Here is a 14,581-nt window from a genome sequence, read left to right as displayed (position 1 = left end):
TAGCATGAAAGGGCAGTTCCACTTTTTTAAAGGAATGCATATGAATGAGAGGTGAAGGTGTCTGAGCACACCCCATTGGGCTCCAATACAGTGCTTGATATGCATGGAAAGTTTATCCCTAGAGGCGCCATAGAGCATAGGTGAATGTGAAAGTGAGACTTTTGTTCATTCATTCCTTTAGCTTTTGAAATGCTCAAACTGAAGTAAGAGCTGAAGGCATTCTGCCATCTAAAATAGATGAGTGAAATATAATTATATCTATATTCTACATCCTCGTTTGAGTCATTATTCATGAGGCTGTTCCCTTCTCCATTCAGGAAAGAAAACATGGAAGAAAGCGTCCATGTGAAGTCTGACTACATCATCTCAATCCCCTACCCCTGCAAGGAAAAAGATTAAGGTGTCAGATGATGATATGAAAAAAGAGGCTGTGTCTAAATACTGTTATGGCTTTAAAGAAAGACTATGCAAGAACTGGGGATCAATCACGTTATGACTTTAGTTGGGTCTGATGGGTCTGATAGGTCATGTGCCTTGCTAGTGCCACCGACCCATCTTTGTTTAATTTGCAACCTATTGTTCTCCTCCTGAATGCACAATAATCTCCTTTGTCTCAAGACCTCAACAAACTAGTTCCAGTCCCTCCTCATGTAAACCAGGAACTATGGCCTTGGCCGGATTGGGAAAACTTGACAAAGGGATTACCTCTTCATCCAGGTGAGCTTTGTATCATCACTACAGATGCAAGTTCCTTAGAATGAGAAGTCTCATTGAGGGACTATCAGTACAGGGGCAATGGTCTCTATTTAAAAAGCTTTCAAACCTCCAACTGGAAGTTGAGAGCAGTGGAAAAGGTTTTGAGATGGTCTCAGATTTTACCTCTGGGAAATGATGTGTTGATTGTATCGCCTATTTTGGTAACTATCTGGCACATGCATCAACGTAGGCTTTTGCAATTCCTTAATTGCGATTATTAAGGAATCGCAATTAAGGAATTGCAAAAGCCTATGCATGTAGGAATCGCTATAAAAATAGCGATTCCTACACATTCCTTAATTGCGACTCGCAAATTGCGGGTCGCAATAAGGAATGCTGTCCCATTCATTCCTCTGGGCCTCCAGGCCCAGAGGAATGAACTGGAGATTGCATGAGCAATTTGTGAATACCAGTAGGTACTCGCAAATTGCTCATGCAATTTCAAGGGTGCAAGGGTATCAAAATGACACCCTATTGCACTCTTGAAATTGATCTGTGCACATATGTTGCACACACACATGCCCTAAGGGCATGTGTGTGCGCAACATGAAGCTTTGAAAAATGCACAAAAGTGCATTTTTCAAAGTTTTGGCAAATTACCATGAAGTTCAACTTCATGGTAATTTGCTCCCCCTATTAGCGAAATCGCTAATTTTTTAACTTTAATGCATTGTATTTAAGGAATCTCAATTTGAGATTCCTTAAATGCAATTGCTATTTAAGTAATCGCAATTTAGGTGCACATGCATCAAAATTTGGAAAAGCGATTCCTTATTAGCGAGAAATAAGGAATCGTTATTAAGGAATCGCATTTCTGAATGCATCAACAGATTCGGTAAAAAAAAGCGATTTCTTAAAAATCGCTATTATTTACCGAATCCACAATAGCGAGTAGAGCAAACACCGATTAGTAAAAAGCGATTTTGCTATTACCGAAATCGGTATTAGCGATTTCGGTATTAGCGAAATCGGTAATAGCGAAATCGGTAATAGCGATTTTGCTAAAAATGGGTCGCTCTGGGAACGGGCTTATGACATCACTACCAGGAAGTACAGCTGCCCCACCGTCATTCACTCGCCTGAGGAGCTCACAGGAGGAGGAACAGGACAGAAGCTGAGGCTACAGAATCCTCACTGACAACACTTCCACCCTACCCTCACCAGGATGGACAAGGATGCAACAGGCACCGCTGAAACAGCCAGGAAGAGGAAGAGAAAGTTCTCTGACCGGGAACTCGAGCACCTGATCGAGGGGGTGAGCAGCAAGCATGATAGGCTGTTCGGAAAGCTGTCTCTCAAGGTGCCAGAGGCGGAGAAAAGACGCATATGGCTGCGCATCAGGGAGAGGGTCAATGCCGTGGGAGTGACGCCCCGCAGCATCGATGAACTAAAGAAGAGGTGGTACGACCTCAGGAAGAGGGCCAAGGAGAGGATAACAGAAAGGGTCAGGGAGGCAGCTGGCACAGGAGGGGGGCCATCCACAGTGCCTGCAAACACTGCCCTTGAGGAGCTAGTCGAGGGGACCATCGAGTCAGAGGCAGTCGTGTGAGTCACACAGATGGACACCTCCGGCGCAGCCACAACTGAACAAGGTAAGATGCATGCCTGCGCCCATACTCTGCATATCGTATACCCATTCCCATCCCCCCAGCTCGATCACAGTGTGCAGGCAGAGGTGCACCACACATATTCCCTCATATCAGTAGTCCATCATGGGAGTCGTAGTCATGTCAGCCAGGTGTGCAAGTATAGTCATAAATGCAAAAATAATTCCGATCAGCAGTAGAAGCAAAACATAGACTCAAATAATGTAATTAATAGAAGGACATGTATGAAAAATTACAAACAGATGTAGTCATAATCCACCTAACCATGCACTGTTTCACACACAGATGCATCTCCTGGCGATTCAGATGACAGCGGCTGCCTCATCATCTCGGAGACACCAGCTGATTCTGATTGCGACACTCCGCAGGAGGGTCAATCCCCACCTCCACCAGCAACTATACCACCACCACCACCACCACCACCTGCTGCGCCAACTGCAACCAAACCGCCTAGACGCAGGGCACAAGCCCTCCCCCATGCAGGTGATGGATGCATGCCCGAGTCCTGCAACACCAACTGGGCCAAGTCCGACAGTTGTCACACCGCCAGCACCACCACCAGCACGTGGCCGACTCACGCAGCGGCGCAGGTCCCTGCGCAGTACTTCTGATGTAGCCGACCAGGCAAGCTCCCCATATGGTGGCATCGAGGCACAGATGCTGCGTGTCCAGCGCCTGCAGGGGAGACACATGGGGACCATTAGCCTACACATGTCGCGCCTTGCAAAGCAAATGTGTACCCTGACAGACGCAGATCGGAACATGACCACAGTTGTTGCAGAGGGGAATGAAAAACTGAGTGAGGACCTCCAGGAACTCAACCGTGCCATCAGAACAGGGCATCACAGTGAGCGACGGAGGCACAGACAGAACTTGCTCCGTTCCACTGCATCAACCAAGGCCATCACTAGGCTGTGCAACAGCACTGCTGTATTGCCCCGACGCTCCGTGTCACTGCAGGGGGACCTCGGCCATTATTGTGGTGACGTGGCAAAGACCTTAGGCCAGGTGACCAAAGCAGTGGAACACTTGCAGAGCGGAACTTTCAGTGGCAGCACCTTGGGAGGGGAGGACGGCAGTGAGGCTGCCTCAAGTGTCAGCAGCGTATCCGTGGTGGAGGCCAGCACCAGGAGGCGCAGTTCACGCTGCTCCACAGGGACAGGCCGTGGTGAGGTGGAGGAGACAGGTGATAGGAGGCTAGGCGTTCGTGGCAAGCACCACTAGTCAAACAGTACAGCATACCTGACCATGGTGGGGTAACCATGGACCTGTCCAATTGTACTATTGCACACCCGTGAACACCAACGGGCATGTTTTGGTCCTCATTGTGTGGGGGAACTGTAATTCACATTTATGTGTGACCGCACATACATCAGTGCTCCTGTGCATTAAACAGTAGCACCACTAATGATATCGTCATGGCTCATTCTTACCTGGGTCAAAAATGATGTTGCGTGATGTATGTCTGCCTCCTTTGGCCCTCAGCTGTGTTAGAAATGTGTGCCTGTCGGTGTTGTGCGGGTGGTTGGTCATCCCAGTAGTCGTCATTCCTGTCCACCTCTATGAGTATCCCCCTTCTGGTTGCGATGTTGTGCAGCATGGCACATACTGCTACAATCCTGCCGCAGGTGTCTGGTTTGTATTGCAAGGCACCACCAGTCTTATGTAAGATTCGGAAGCGACTCTTCAGAATCCCAAATGTCCTCTCTATCACATTTCTGGTGCTTATGTGGCTTGCGTTGTAGCGTTGCTCCTGTGGTGTTGCTGGATTGATGTAGGGGGTGAGGATGTATTCACGCAGGGCGTATGCACTGTCACCTACAGGATGGAAGCAAAGGCTTAGCGACAGTGATGAATATACATGTGTGATGCTCATTTTATGAAGAGGTATGTGAACGTACCAAGCAGGAGTCACTCTCCAAATTCTCCATTGAGTAGGCGCCTGTGGATGCCACTGTGTCGGAATATGTAGGAGTCGTGTGTGCTCCCTGGAAATTGTGCCACTAGGTCCGTGATGATGTGCTTTGCATCGCACACGACCTGCACGTTGATGGAGTGGTAGGACTTGCGGTTACGGAAAATGTACTCATTGGCTGAGGGTGGACAGATGGGGACATGCGTGCAGTCAATGCATCCTATGACATGGGGGAATTGGGCCACCTGGTAGAATGCCTGTTTGGTGTGGTCCAACTGCTGTGGGGTTGTGGGGAAGCTGATGTGGTTATGTATCATTGTCAGCATGGCATCAATGAATTTGTGGAAGAAGCGTGATAGTGCGCTTTGTGATACGCCTCCGGCAACGGCGATGACCCCCTGAAAACTTCCAGAGGCCAGTAGGTGCAGGCTGCATAGGACCTCGACGTGCGCAGGAATAGCATTGGTCCGACGTGTCTGGTGCTGCAGTAGTGGTTCAAGGTCTGCAATTAGGCGCATGATCATGGCACGATTGAGACGATATTTGTCGTAAACCTCATCCTCATTTTGGCCAAGCAATGTGATGCGCACTCTGAAGACTCTCTCCTGGATCCTTCTCCTGCGCTGTCCTGCTGCATTGATTCGCAACCTCCTTGCAAGCACGAAGAGGGCTGCCATTTTGGGCAAGGTAACAGGGTCTCCTGGCCCTATTTGTATGGCTTACTGATTGTTAGCATCTGTGGCTAGAATTTTTTTAGATATTTTTTTTTTTTATGCAACTTTACCTCCTGGTTCTGATTCCCCTTAATCTGCTCATGCAAAATTGCGATTTTGAGGATTTTCGGTATTTGCGATTTTTGATGCATTCATTAGCGAATCGTCATTTGCGATTGGCACATGCCGGGCGCTATTAGGGATTTCGGTATTTGCGATTTATTGTTTTGCAATTCTTTATTTTGACGGGGCTTCTTTTTGCGATTCTTTATTTTTGCGGGGAATTATTTAGCGATTCGTTAGTTTAGCGGGGAATTATTTAGCGATTCTTTATTTTTTCCCGATTTCTGTTGATGCATTGGGAATCGGTTTTTGCCACTCGCTAACGGGTGATTTTTGTGATTCGGTATTTTTGCGAGTTGAGTTTTGGTTGATGCATGTGCCAGTTAGAGATTACTTAAATTGCAATTTTTGCATTTGGGATGATGCATCCTAAATGCAAAAATACCGGTCGCAAAGGGGCAGATTCTGAGAATCTGCCCGTTTGCGACCGGTTTTTGCTTTGATGCATGTGCCTCATAGTCTTTAGCTCATTTTGAAAGTGATTATCAGCACCTTTAGGTTGGGAGGAGAGGAGGTGAATATTTCTTTGTGTGATATTGTGAAGGTCAAAATGAGGAAAGAGGTTGGCATTGTATTATCCATGAGAAGGAGGCTGACACCAAGGACCTTATCACAATGACAGACACCATTGTGGAATTGGGACCGACTGACATCCGGTCGGTGGACCCGACCGCAGCATTACAATGCGACCACACATGTTGTGGTCACATACTCCCATTTCTCTATGGGAGCTTGTGCTGTGGCCGTAAACCGGCGGTGGGCACAAGCTCCCTTGGAGAAATGGGAAAATCTGTTCATCCCTGCACTGCGTGGCAAGCACCTTAGGGTGCCTGCCACACGGTGCAGCGTTTAACCGGGGGCACCATAGGTGCACCCACGGCACCTCACCAGAGGCCACAGAGTGAAGGGGGCCCTGCTCGGGCCCCCAAAGTTGCTGTCCATAAGGCTTTCCATGTCGGAAAATCCAACATGAAAAACCTTTCGGAAACCGCATCGTAATCCCTACTGTGGAAAAGCTGTCCATAGGGATTACAGGCAGGCCTCCGACTGGCCGACGGGGCTCTTTAAGCCCATCAGAATCCAACCGAAATGACCAGCCAGTTTCATTTTTGATCGCCTGCATCAGAATGCGGCAGTCAAAAGTGAAACCCGCAATGAGACCCAAAGTAGTGAGAGAACATCGGCTTCTGATTGGTTCCTACTCAGTGGAAGCTTGAAGACTGGATCATTCGGTGAAATCTTATGTTCTAACTATGCAAAGCTTGTTAGGTATTTAGATCACTTACCACTATCCAACTTAGCAGTCAGTGCTTCTCGCTTCTCTTGAACCAAATGCTCATTAATTTTCTTCTCCTAGAAATACTCTCGAGAACAAGCACATGCCTTCGCATTTTAATCAGAACCATCATCTGGTTCCTGTTTCGATATTAAATTTGCTGACACTGGCGACTTTTGAATTTCCACGACTTGCCCACAATCTTAGCTAGTTTTAGGTAGTTTCCTATATGGAAACTAGACTTTACCTTGATTTGCATATCTCGCTTCAAATAACGAAGTCTAGCTATCCATTCAATTAACTTGTTTGGACCCTATTCAGGTACGCAATTTTCAGGGAAATTTTGCTTTATGCTTGATTGACTAAGTTGGAGATTTGTAACTTTATTAATGTGTCAATAAAACATTTATGGATTGCAAACCTACTCCTCTCTGTCATTACTATTGATCAGATCATGCTTCACTGTATTTACAATGTTAGTGACTTCAGCCTTAGTTCGAGAAAAGGATCCACTGCAGTGAAAATAGTGGTGATGATTGTTGTTTTCTCATCATTAGCAGCAGGTGCCAGGTTGTGTAATTACTAGAACTGTTTACTTTTTCTGGTTTATGAATGATGGTGTTGCAGCATTATTGCAGAAATGAGTTCCATCTTTCAACATGAGGTGACATCTCAGCTTTATGATGACCAGAGAAGGTGAACAATACCTGATGTTCTCTCAAGAAGACACACTAATTGCTACAGATAAACAAGTGGTAAGCTCTGGTCAATCCTGTCTGCTACGGGAATAGAAGAACCAATAGTTTTTTTTAAAGACAGCTACACTTGTACATCCCAGTCAAGGTACACTTTGACACAAATGGAGAATGTACGGAGCAGATAAACATAAATTGAGGGATGCCCCAAGGCTATTCCTGCGATCTTCCATTTCACTGTGTATATCAATGATCTTGAGAAACATCGGGGGAAAAGCAACAGTGTGACTGCAATGATTGCTCCTTTGGAGGGCTGAGCAATGCTGTTGCTACAGTGGTGGCTCCTTAGTGTGGTCCAGATCCCTTAACCCTACATGACCCTGAAACATGGATTGATCCCAGCTAATGATAAAATGTGATTCCTCCAGGGTGTGTGGAACCAGCAACAATCATTGTACCAAAGTGAGATTGAAGAATAAATTAACCCGGTCCCAAGTGTATGCCCGGAACAAAGTCACTTCCATTCAGCCTTTCATACCGCAAGCAGTGGCTCATGTGGATCTGCAAGCCACAAGCCAGTCACTTGGTACCTCTGCACTTTACGAAAGCGATCTCTCCTCCGATGGCCGTCTGCTGATTCTTCACCTGGGAAGTGCCGGTGTCACCCCCAGAGCTTCTAACAGCAGGCTGCCTCCTGGGCTACTTCAGCTGCACAAGGCAAAGTCTCCCACTAGGCAGCCCACCAAAACTTTGAATGGAATCCAGCAGCTGCTGATGCTTCCTTGCTCTACTGATGTGTCTTACTTGCCGTGTGCACCTGTTTCTGCTCGTGTCTTGTGCCGATATTGGTGCCCATTAATGGGTGCCATTTTAGACTCTGACATCCTTGCAAGCCCATTTGAGAAATGGGAGGAGAGTCAGCTACTTTTGTAGCGAACACATGTACCGATACAACGACCTGGACTGATGTTGCTCCCTAGTCGCCAAATAACACAATTCTTAGTCCAGCCTCTTACATTGCACTTGGTGTTGGCCCATCTCAATGAACATGTAATTTTCATTTATTCCACCACTCCAGATTGAAACTTTGCTGCCTCAACCCTAAGACCTATCTGAGCGGGAGTAAAAATTGTAACAACCTGCTACAATTGCGGATGTGCAATTGCAAAAGGACAATTAGCCTCCTTTACTGCCTACGATTGGTCCATAGGCTGGATCCTCGAAACTAAAGTTGTTTGACAACTGACATTTGCACAAGCACTCAAAATAAAAATACATCCCACGCTACCGATAACATGGTAACTTCTAGAGTAATGCTGGACCATTATGGTTAAACTAAAGAACATCCAATTCACAATATCCATGGTGGAATAGCCCACTTCAGAAAAAACAATCTTAAGGATATAAATAGAGACATTTTTCAAATAAGAAGCCAACTAAATTCAAGAGTTTAAAGAATGGATGATCTAGATCTTTCAGTGATGGAGACCATGACTTGGAGCACAGAACTTTGGAACATCCAAAAGAAGCTCACAGATCTGGAGGATTAAAGTTGTAGGAATAATATATGACTCTTTGGAATACCGAAGACAGATGAAACCCCAGATAATATCTCTTCCTGCAAAACCTTATTCTGAAAATAATGGAGATGAATTTCTCACCTATACTGGAGTTTCAGCATGCACATAGGACATCAACACTCAATGTAACTGTCTAAAGCTCACCCTGCCCAATAATCACCAATCTGCTATGATTCTAAAAGGCATGGTTTATTCTCTCCAAAGCTATAACACATGACCCATACACATTCAGGATGGCAAAATCTCCAATTAAGCTGACTTCTCTTCTGAAACTCATATAATCCGGAAGAAGTTCTTGGCTCTGTGACCGGTGCTCACATAACTCTATCTGTGTTTTGGGCTCCTAAACCCAGCAATCATGCTAGTGACTATGAACTGAAACACTAAATCACTTTATGACCAGGTGGAACTAGAACTTTTGCTTGAACGAGCATAAGCACACCCTTCTGCTAATGAAGGGTCCCAGTCTCTATCTGAGCGCAAGCAGACTTCCAAGACCATCCCAGCAGAAGTAAAGATGCCAAGAGGAAACATAGGAAGTCAAATGGATCGACATAAACCGCAATCCCCTCTCCAACCATAATGTAGGGTGGGAACCCCCACTACCAAATGGTGTCCACCTTCAGGGAACACATTAAGATTTTGCATTCTTAACCTTATAGCCTGCTATGATATGGATATTATGTAGGGTGAAGGCTAACACGTTGGAGGTCTTGACTACCTGATCCAAAGTACACCTGATCTGCCTAACTGGATGGAATAAATGCATTCACTTGTCTGAACAGCCATTGCATGCATTGCATCTGTGTAACCAAGATTCCACATGCCACAAAACTTTTTCTTTTCCTTCATGGTTAAGTAGGACTCATTCCTCTACCAAGTGTTTATATAATTCCACCTCTTCTTAATCTCACCAGATAAGTGGTTTGGCAGAGCATGGAATTACAGATCTGAGCATTTGCTTACCTAATGCAACCATAAAAAGAAACATAATATTCTACAAATGCAGAAGCCCACCTCAGTACTGCTGAATCCACAAAATTTAAATGAGATTTGATGCAGAGGGTCATCTCCTCCTTAGGTTACAGCCACCTGCCCAGCTCATTAGCTCCATCAGACCCACCTAGGAAAAATGGAGTGGTTATACTCCCGCATAAAAGACCTACAAGGCAAATACAAAAAATATGGACAGAAACCTATGGCTGATCTGTGTTTATCCATTTGAAGATTTCTGACCAAACCATTATAATCTGATCTGTCGATGCCCCATAGAAACCAAGCGATCTCTGTTCTCCAATCTGAGTCGCATGCTGACAGAATTGGGCTATTAATTAAACAATCATTGGAGGAGGCTGTAATATGTTCTTGGATACTGTTTTGGACTAAACCTGTTGCCCTGATGCCAGGCAGGATAACGACTAAGCCATTCTCTGTGATATTAAGATGCACTATTCACTCCATGATCCTTGGCATCACCTCTGGTGATTGTTTATGCACAGGAAGGTGTCCCTTCCTGAATATAAAAAATCATTAAAAAAAATACGTTTTGCAAGTCCTATGTGTGCTAATGTAGCACACAGAAATTGTATAACACCATTTCAGATTGTGAAGGGGCACCTTCCTGCACATAAACAATCATCGCCCTGATGCAGGCATCCTTGCACCATAGTGCAAGGGTGCCTGCATCGGCGCAAGGCAGCAGATTGTCCGACAGCGAAGGGAAGAGCACAGAAATGCAGCATACTATTGTAAATATGTTGCATCCCTGTGCTTTGAAAGTGTTGCAGCGTGGCGCAGCCAAAGGGCTTGCGGTGCCGTGCTGCAGCACTTTCTTGTAAATGAGGCCCTAAGTGAGGCCATAAATTGATGACAACAGAAAAAGACTTTGGGGAAGATGACTTTCCGCTAGAATTTTATAAAATAACACAAGCAGAAATTGTTCCAACAGAAACGATCAGAGAAGTCAAGGCTACTGAATCCCTGTACAAAGAATTCAATACAGCGCACATTATCCCAGTACCAACAACTGGGTGAAGATATCCTGTGCTGTGCAAGATATTGTCCCATATCGTTTTTGAATAGTAACATGATGATTTTAGCAAAAATCTTAGCAACTCGGTTGGGTAAATTGATGCACCTTCTCCTACATGACAATCAAGTTGAATTAGTATCTAATCGCTCTTCTCGTAAACATATGCAGACCTTGATCCAATTGATATGTCTAACTAGGACTGATGAAGATGGCAAACTACGCGTCTCTTTAGATGCTTAAAAAGCATTTGATCATGTTGAATGGCTAATTCTTTTCCACACAATGTAACAATTTGGCATTGTGGTCATACCTTCATTAGAATGGTGCAATGACTTTATAACGCCCAGTCAGAGCAGATTAATTGTAACATATTTCTAAGCTATCTAATTCAAATTCAGGGCGGCACCAGACAAGGCAGGCCATTGTCAACCCTGCTATTTCTTCTAGCCTTAGAACCATAGGCCATTGCCAGAAGATCCTCAACACGAGTGATGGTCTGGCCACTCCAGCTGGAGAGCTCCAATTATTGCTTTACTCAGGCGATGTACTGATTGCAAAACTCTTCTCTGACCCTCTGGAACAACTTCTACGTTGTGGATGGCACCAGCGTTTTCAGTTGCAAGAATCTTCAGACGACTAGGCCCAAGTCATGAAAAAGCATTCAGAGAGGCTCGGCTTTGGTTCAGTTACTTTAAGATACTTCATGACTGGCACTGGACCCCTGACAAACTTCATGGTGCAAAGTTAGATCCCACATCTGATTTCTGTGGATGTAAGCAAGCTGACCATGACATATTTTGTTTCCGCTGGTCCTGCCCCAAAATCCAAATTTACTGGACACAAGTATATCGAATCATCAAATAAACTCATAGGCTTACTTTTACTCCTTCAGCAGCCCTCCCTTTACTGCACTATTCTCAAGATGTACCTGGGTTGAACAACTATGAAAAGATGTGGATGGTCTCTGCCCTCGCATAGACATTTCCCTATATTCTCCTTAACTGAATGGGGACTGCAAACCCCACCTACAATGACTGGATGGAGAGCAAGGCGACAGTAGCGGCCCATGAACACCTGATACACAGACTAAAGGATCAAGCAAAATGTTTCATGGACATTTGGAGACCTGGGGCATTTGTACGACCATTTCATTTTGCGAGTCGCTAATTGTGATTTTCGCAGACACACTTAGCAATTCCCAATAGGGTCACAAACGACCTGCCTCATCAATATTCATGAGGCAGGTTGCAATTTGCGCCCCATTGGGAGTGACCTGCACTCCGAGGGATGGTGGCCTACTGAGGTCAGCAGACCACTATGTCTGTGATTGCTTTTTGAATAAAGCAAGTTTTTTTTAAAATGCAGCCCGTTTTCCTTAAAGGAAAATGGAATGCATTTATAGATGAAACAAGAAAAGTTTCCTTTTAATTTTTTAAGAGTAGGCAGTGGTCCGTGGGACCACTGTCTGCTCCTTAAAAAATGTCGGCACCCACACTCACAAAGGGAAAGGGGTCCCTTAGGGACCCTTCCTGTTTGTGAATGGGTTATCACCTCCTTCACAAAGTCAGTAAAGTATGAATGTTTTGTGACCGCATTCCGATCTCAAAACATTCATCCATGCCCCTGCAACTCGCTATTTGGAAGGGACGGCCTTGGTAAGCCCCTAACCAATAGTGACTCGCAAACCCTATTTTGCGAGTCGGTAATAGGTTAACGACTCTCAAAATAGGATGAATACATGCCAGAAGCTATTTTAGCGGGTGCAAACAGCCCAAGTCTCCATTTGCGACCACTAAAAACGGTTGTACATCTGGCCCTTTTTCTCAAACGATGCTGAAAAGACCCACGTCTCCTTTATGGTGAGATAGGGATTGAAAGACAGAAAGACACTTGGTGATTTACAATTTTTTTGTATAGTCTTGGAGTGACCTTCTCTAACCTATGAGTAGAACTTCTCTGTATTTGTTGAGTTTTAATCTGGATTTTTAATGTTGACAGGCAAGTAGCTGATCGAAATATGATACTCCCTCCCTCATGATATATTTTCTCTCTACCTTGTTTCTTCAGTTTTATCTGATTCTAGCTATCGCTATTGTACTGGTTTGTTGTATGGTAAAATGCATACATCAATATTGCTTAACCCTTGGAACCAGTGGTTAATTTATAAAAAAATAAGTGCTGGAGGTCTGGTCAGGATGCCACTGCGGCTTGCACCAGCAAATTACTTAAGTCAGTACCTTCTATAAAAGAACCAATACAACTGCTAACCATGAAACCCTACAAGTGCGACAATTCAGACTATTTGAGGCCCCCAATGCTGTAGAAATGGCTTGAAAGGTAGGAAATAGCCATTTTAAGATATATTGAATTAATGAACAACTGTTGTTGTGCTCGTCTCTATATTGGACAAACAGCGCGGTTGTGTGGTAGACTGTCATAAGCGCCAGTGTTCATGATTAGGTGCCTGCGCCCAGGAAACCACCCACTCAAATTAAGCACTGCTTGGAACAGATATGACGCAGCTGGGCAAAGTCTTGTACCCCCGTTGCTGTATGCCGATAAGATAGTCTTTGATGAGCTCACTATAAATGGGTTACGGCCCTTTTATGAATTAGCTTGTTTTGAACATCCAACTAGCAAAGTCATATGTAACGACAATGGGCGCTGAAAACACTAAAATAATCATTATAACACAGGACGTGTTCCAAGAGAGTATGTGAAGGCATTCACTTACTTATGGATCCCCTTTGATGCAGGAATGACCTGGGTGCAAGGACTCACAGTAGGGAAGCATCCATTTTTAAGGACAACAGAGGCAGTATAAATGCGTTCAGCTAAATTAGGCCAGAAACCTATTAAGGAGATGATTACCATATACAAGTTTCTCTGTGGCCTCATATGGAACAGGCTAAGGGGACTGTACAAACACAAGTTGCATACAGAATAGCAGATTTATAAGCCCCGTGCGCCAGATTTGCGCCGCCGTTGCGTCACTTTTGTGACGCAGCGGCGGCGCAAAGCCAGCGCCATGCTGCGGGCTATTTACACCGTGACGCATCTAGGGAGATGCGTCACGTTGTAAAGCTTGCGCCACATGTGGGCGTACCTGCACAGGGGGGGGGCGCCTCCGAAAAGTGGCTGAGTGAAATCTACAAGATTTCACTCAGTCACTTTTCCGGCCATGCTGCGTCAAAACCCTGCGCCTGCTTGAAGCAGGCGTAAGGATTGACGCAGCATGTTAGGGATAGGGGCACCCCGAGCCTTGCTAGAGCTGCGTTGCGGTTGCGACGCAACTCCAGCAATGCGCCTACCTTACGCCGGCAGATGCATCACGCATCTGCTTGTCCTTGCGCCACGATGCACCGCATTGTAAATGCGGCGCATCTGCAGTGGCGCAAGGGCAAATTTGAGTGACGCATATTTCCTGGCGCATCCATGCTGATTTGCAGGGATGCGCCAGGAAACATAAATCTGCCCCAGAATGTGCAGACCAACATTTTGTGAAGACTTCTTGCGGCCCCGCGTGGTTATTTGTCTTACTGAATTTGGGTTCCATAAATGGAGGACGTATTTAACATATGCCTTACACTCCTATGGTAATCGATCTGGGCAAAACCAGAGGCAAACTATGCAGGATTGCCTGTCCCAGGATAATGCAACGAGTATCCCGTGGATTTTTTGCATCAAACAAACTTTCAGTTTATTGGACATCTTGGAAATGTTCACTAGACCTGAGCTGATTAAGGCTGCCTCGAAGTTTATGGTTAAACAGGTGTTTTTTTAATCATTTTGGGAACATTAGAACATCACATGAAAATTGAAAAGCCAATGCGCAAGCCCATGGTGTGCTCATGACCTCTGCATCACTCCAGCACAATCTTCTA

Source organism: Triturus cristatus, chromosome 6, assembly GCF_964204655.1.
Source record: "Triturus cristatus chromosome 6, aTriCri1.1, whole genome shotgun sequence".
NCBI classification, from domain to species: Eukaryota; Metazoa; Chordata; class Amphibia; order Caudata; family Salamandridae; genus Triturus; species Triturus cristatus.
Note: the sequence above shows the minus strand (reverse complement) of the source record.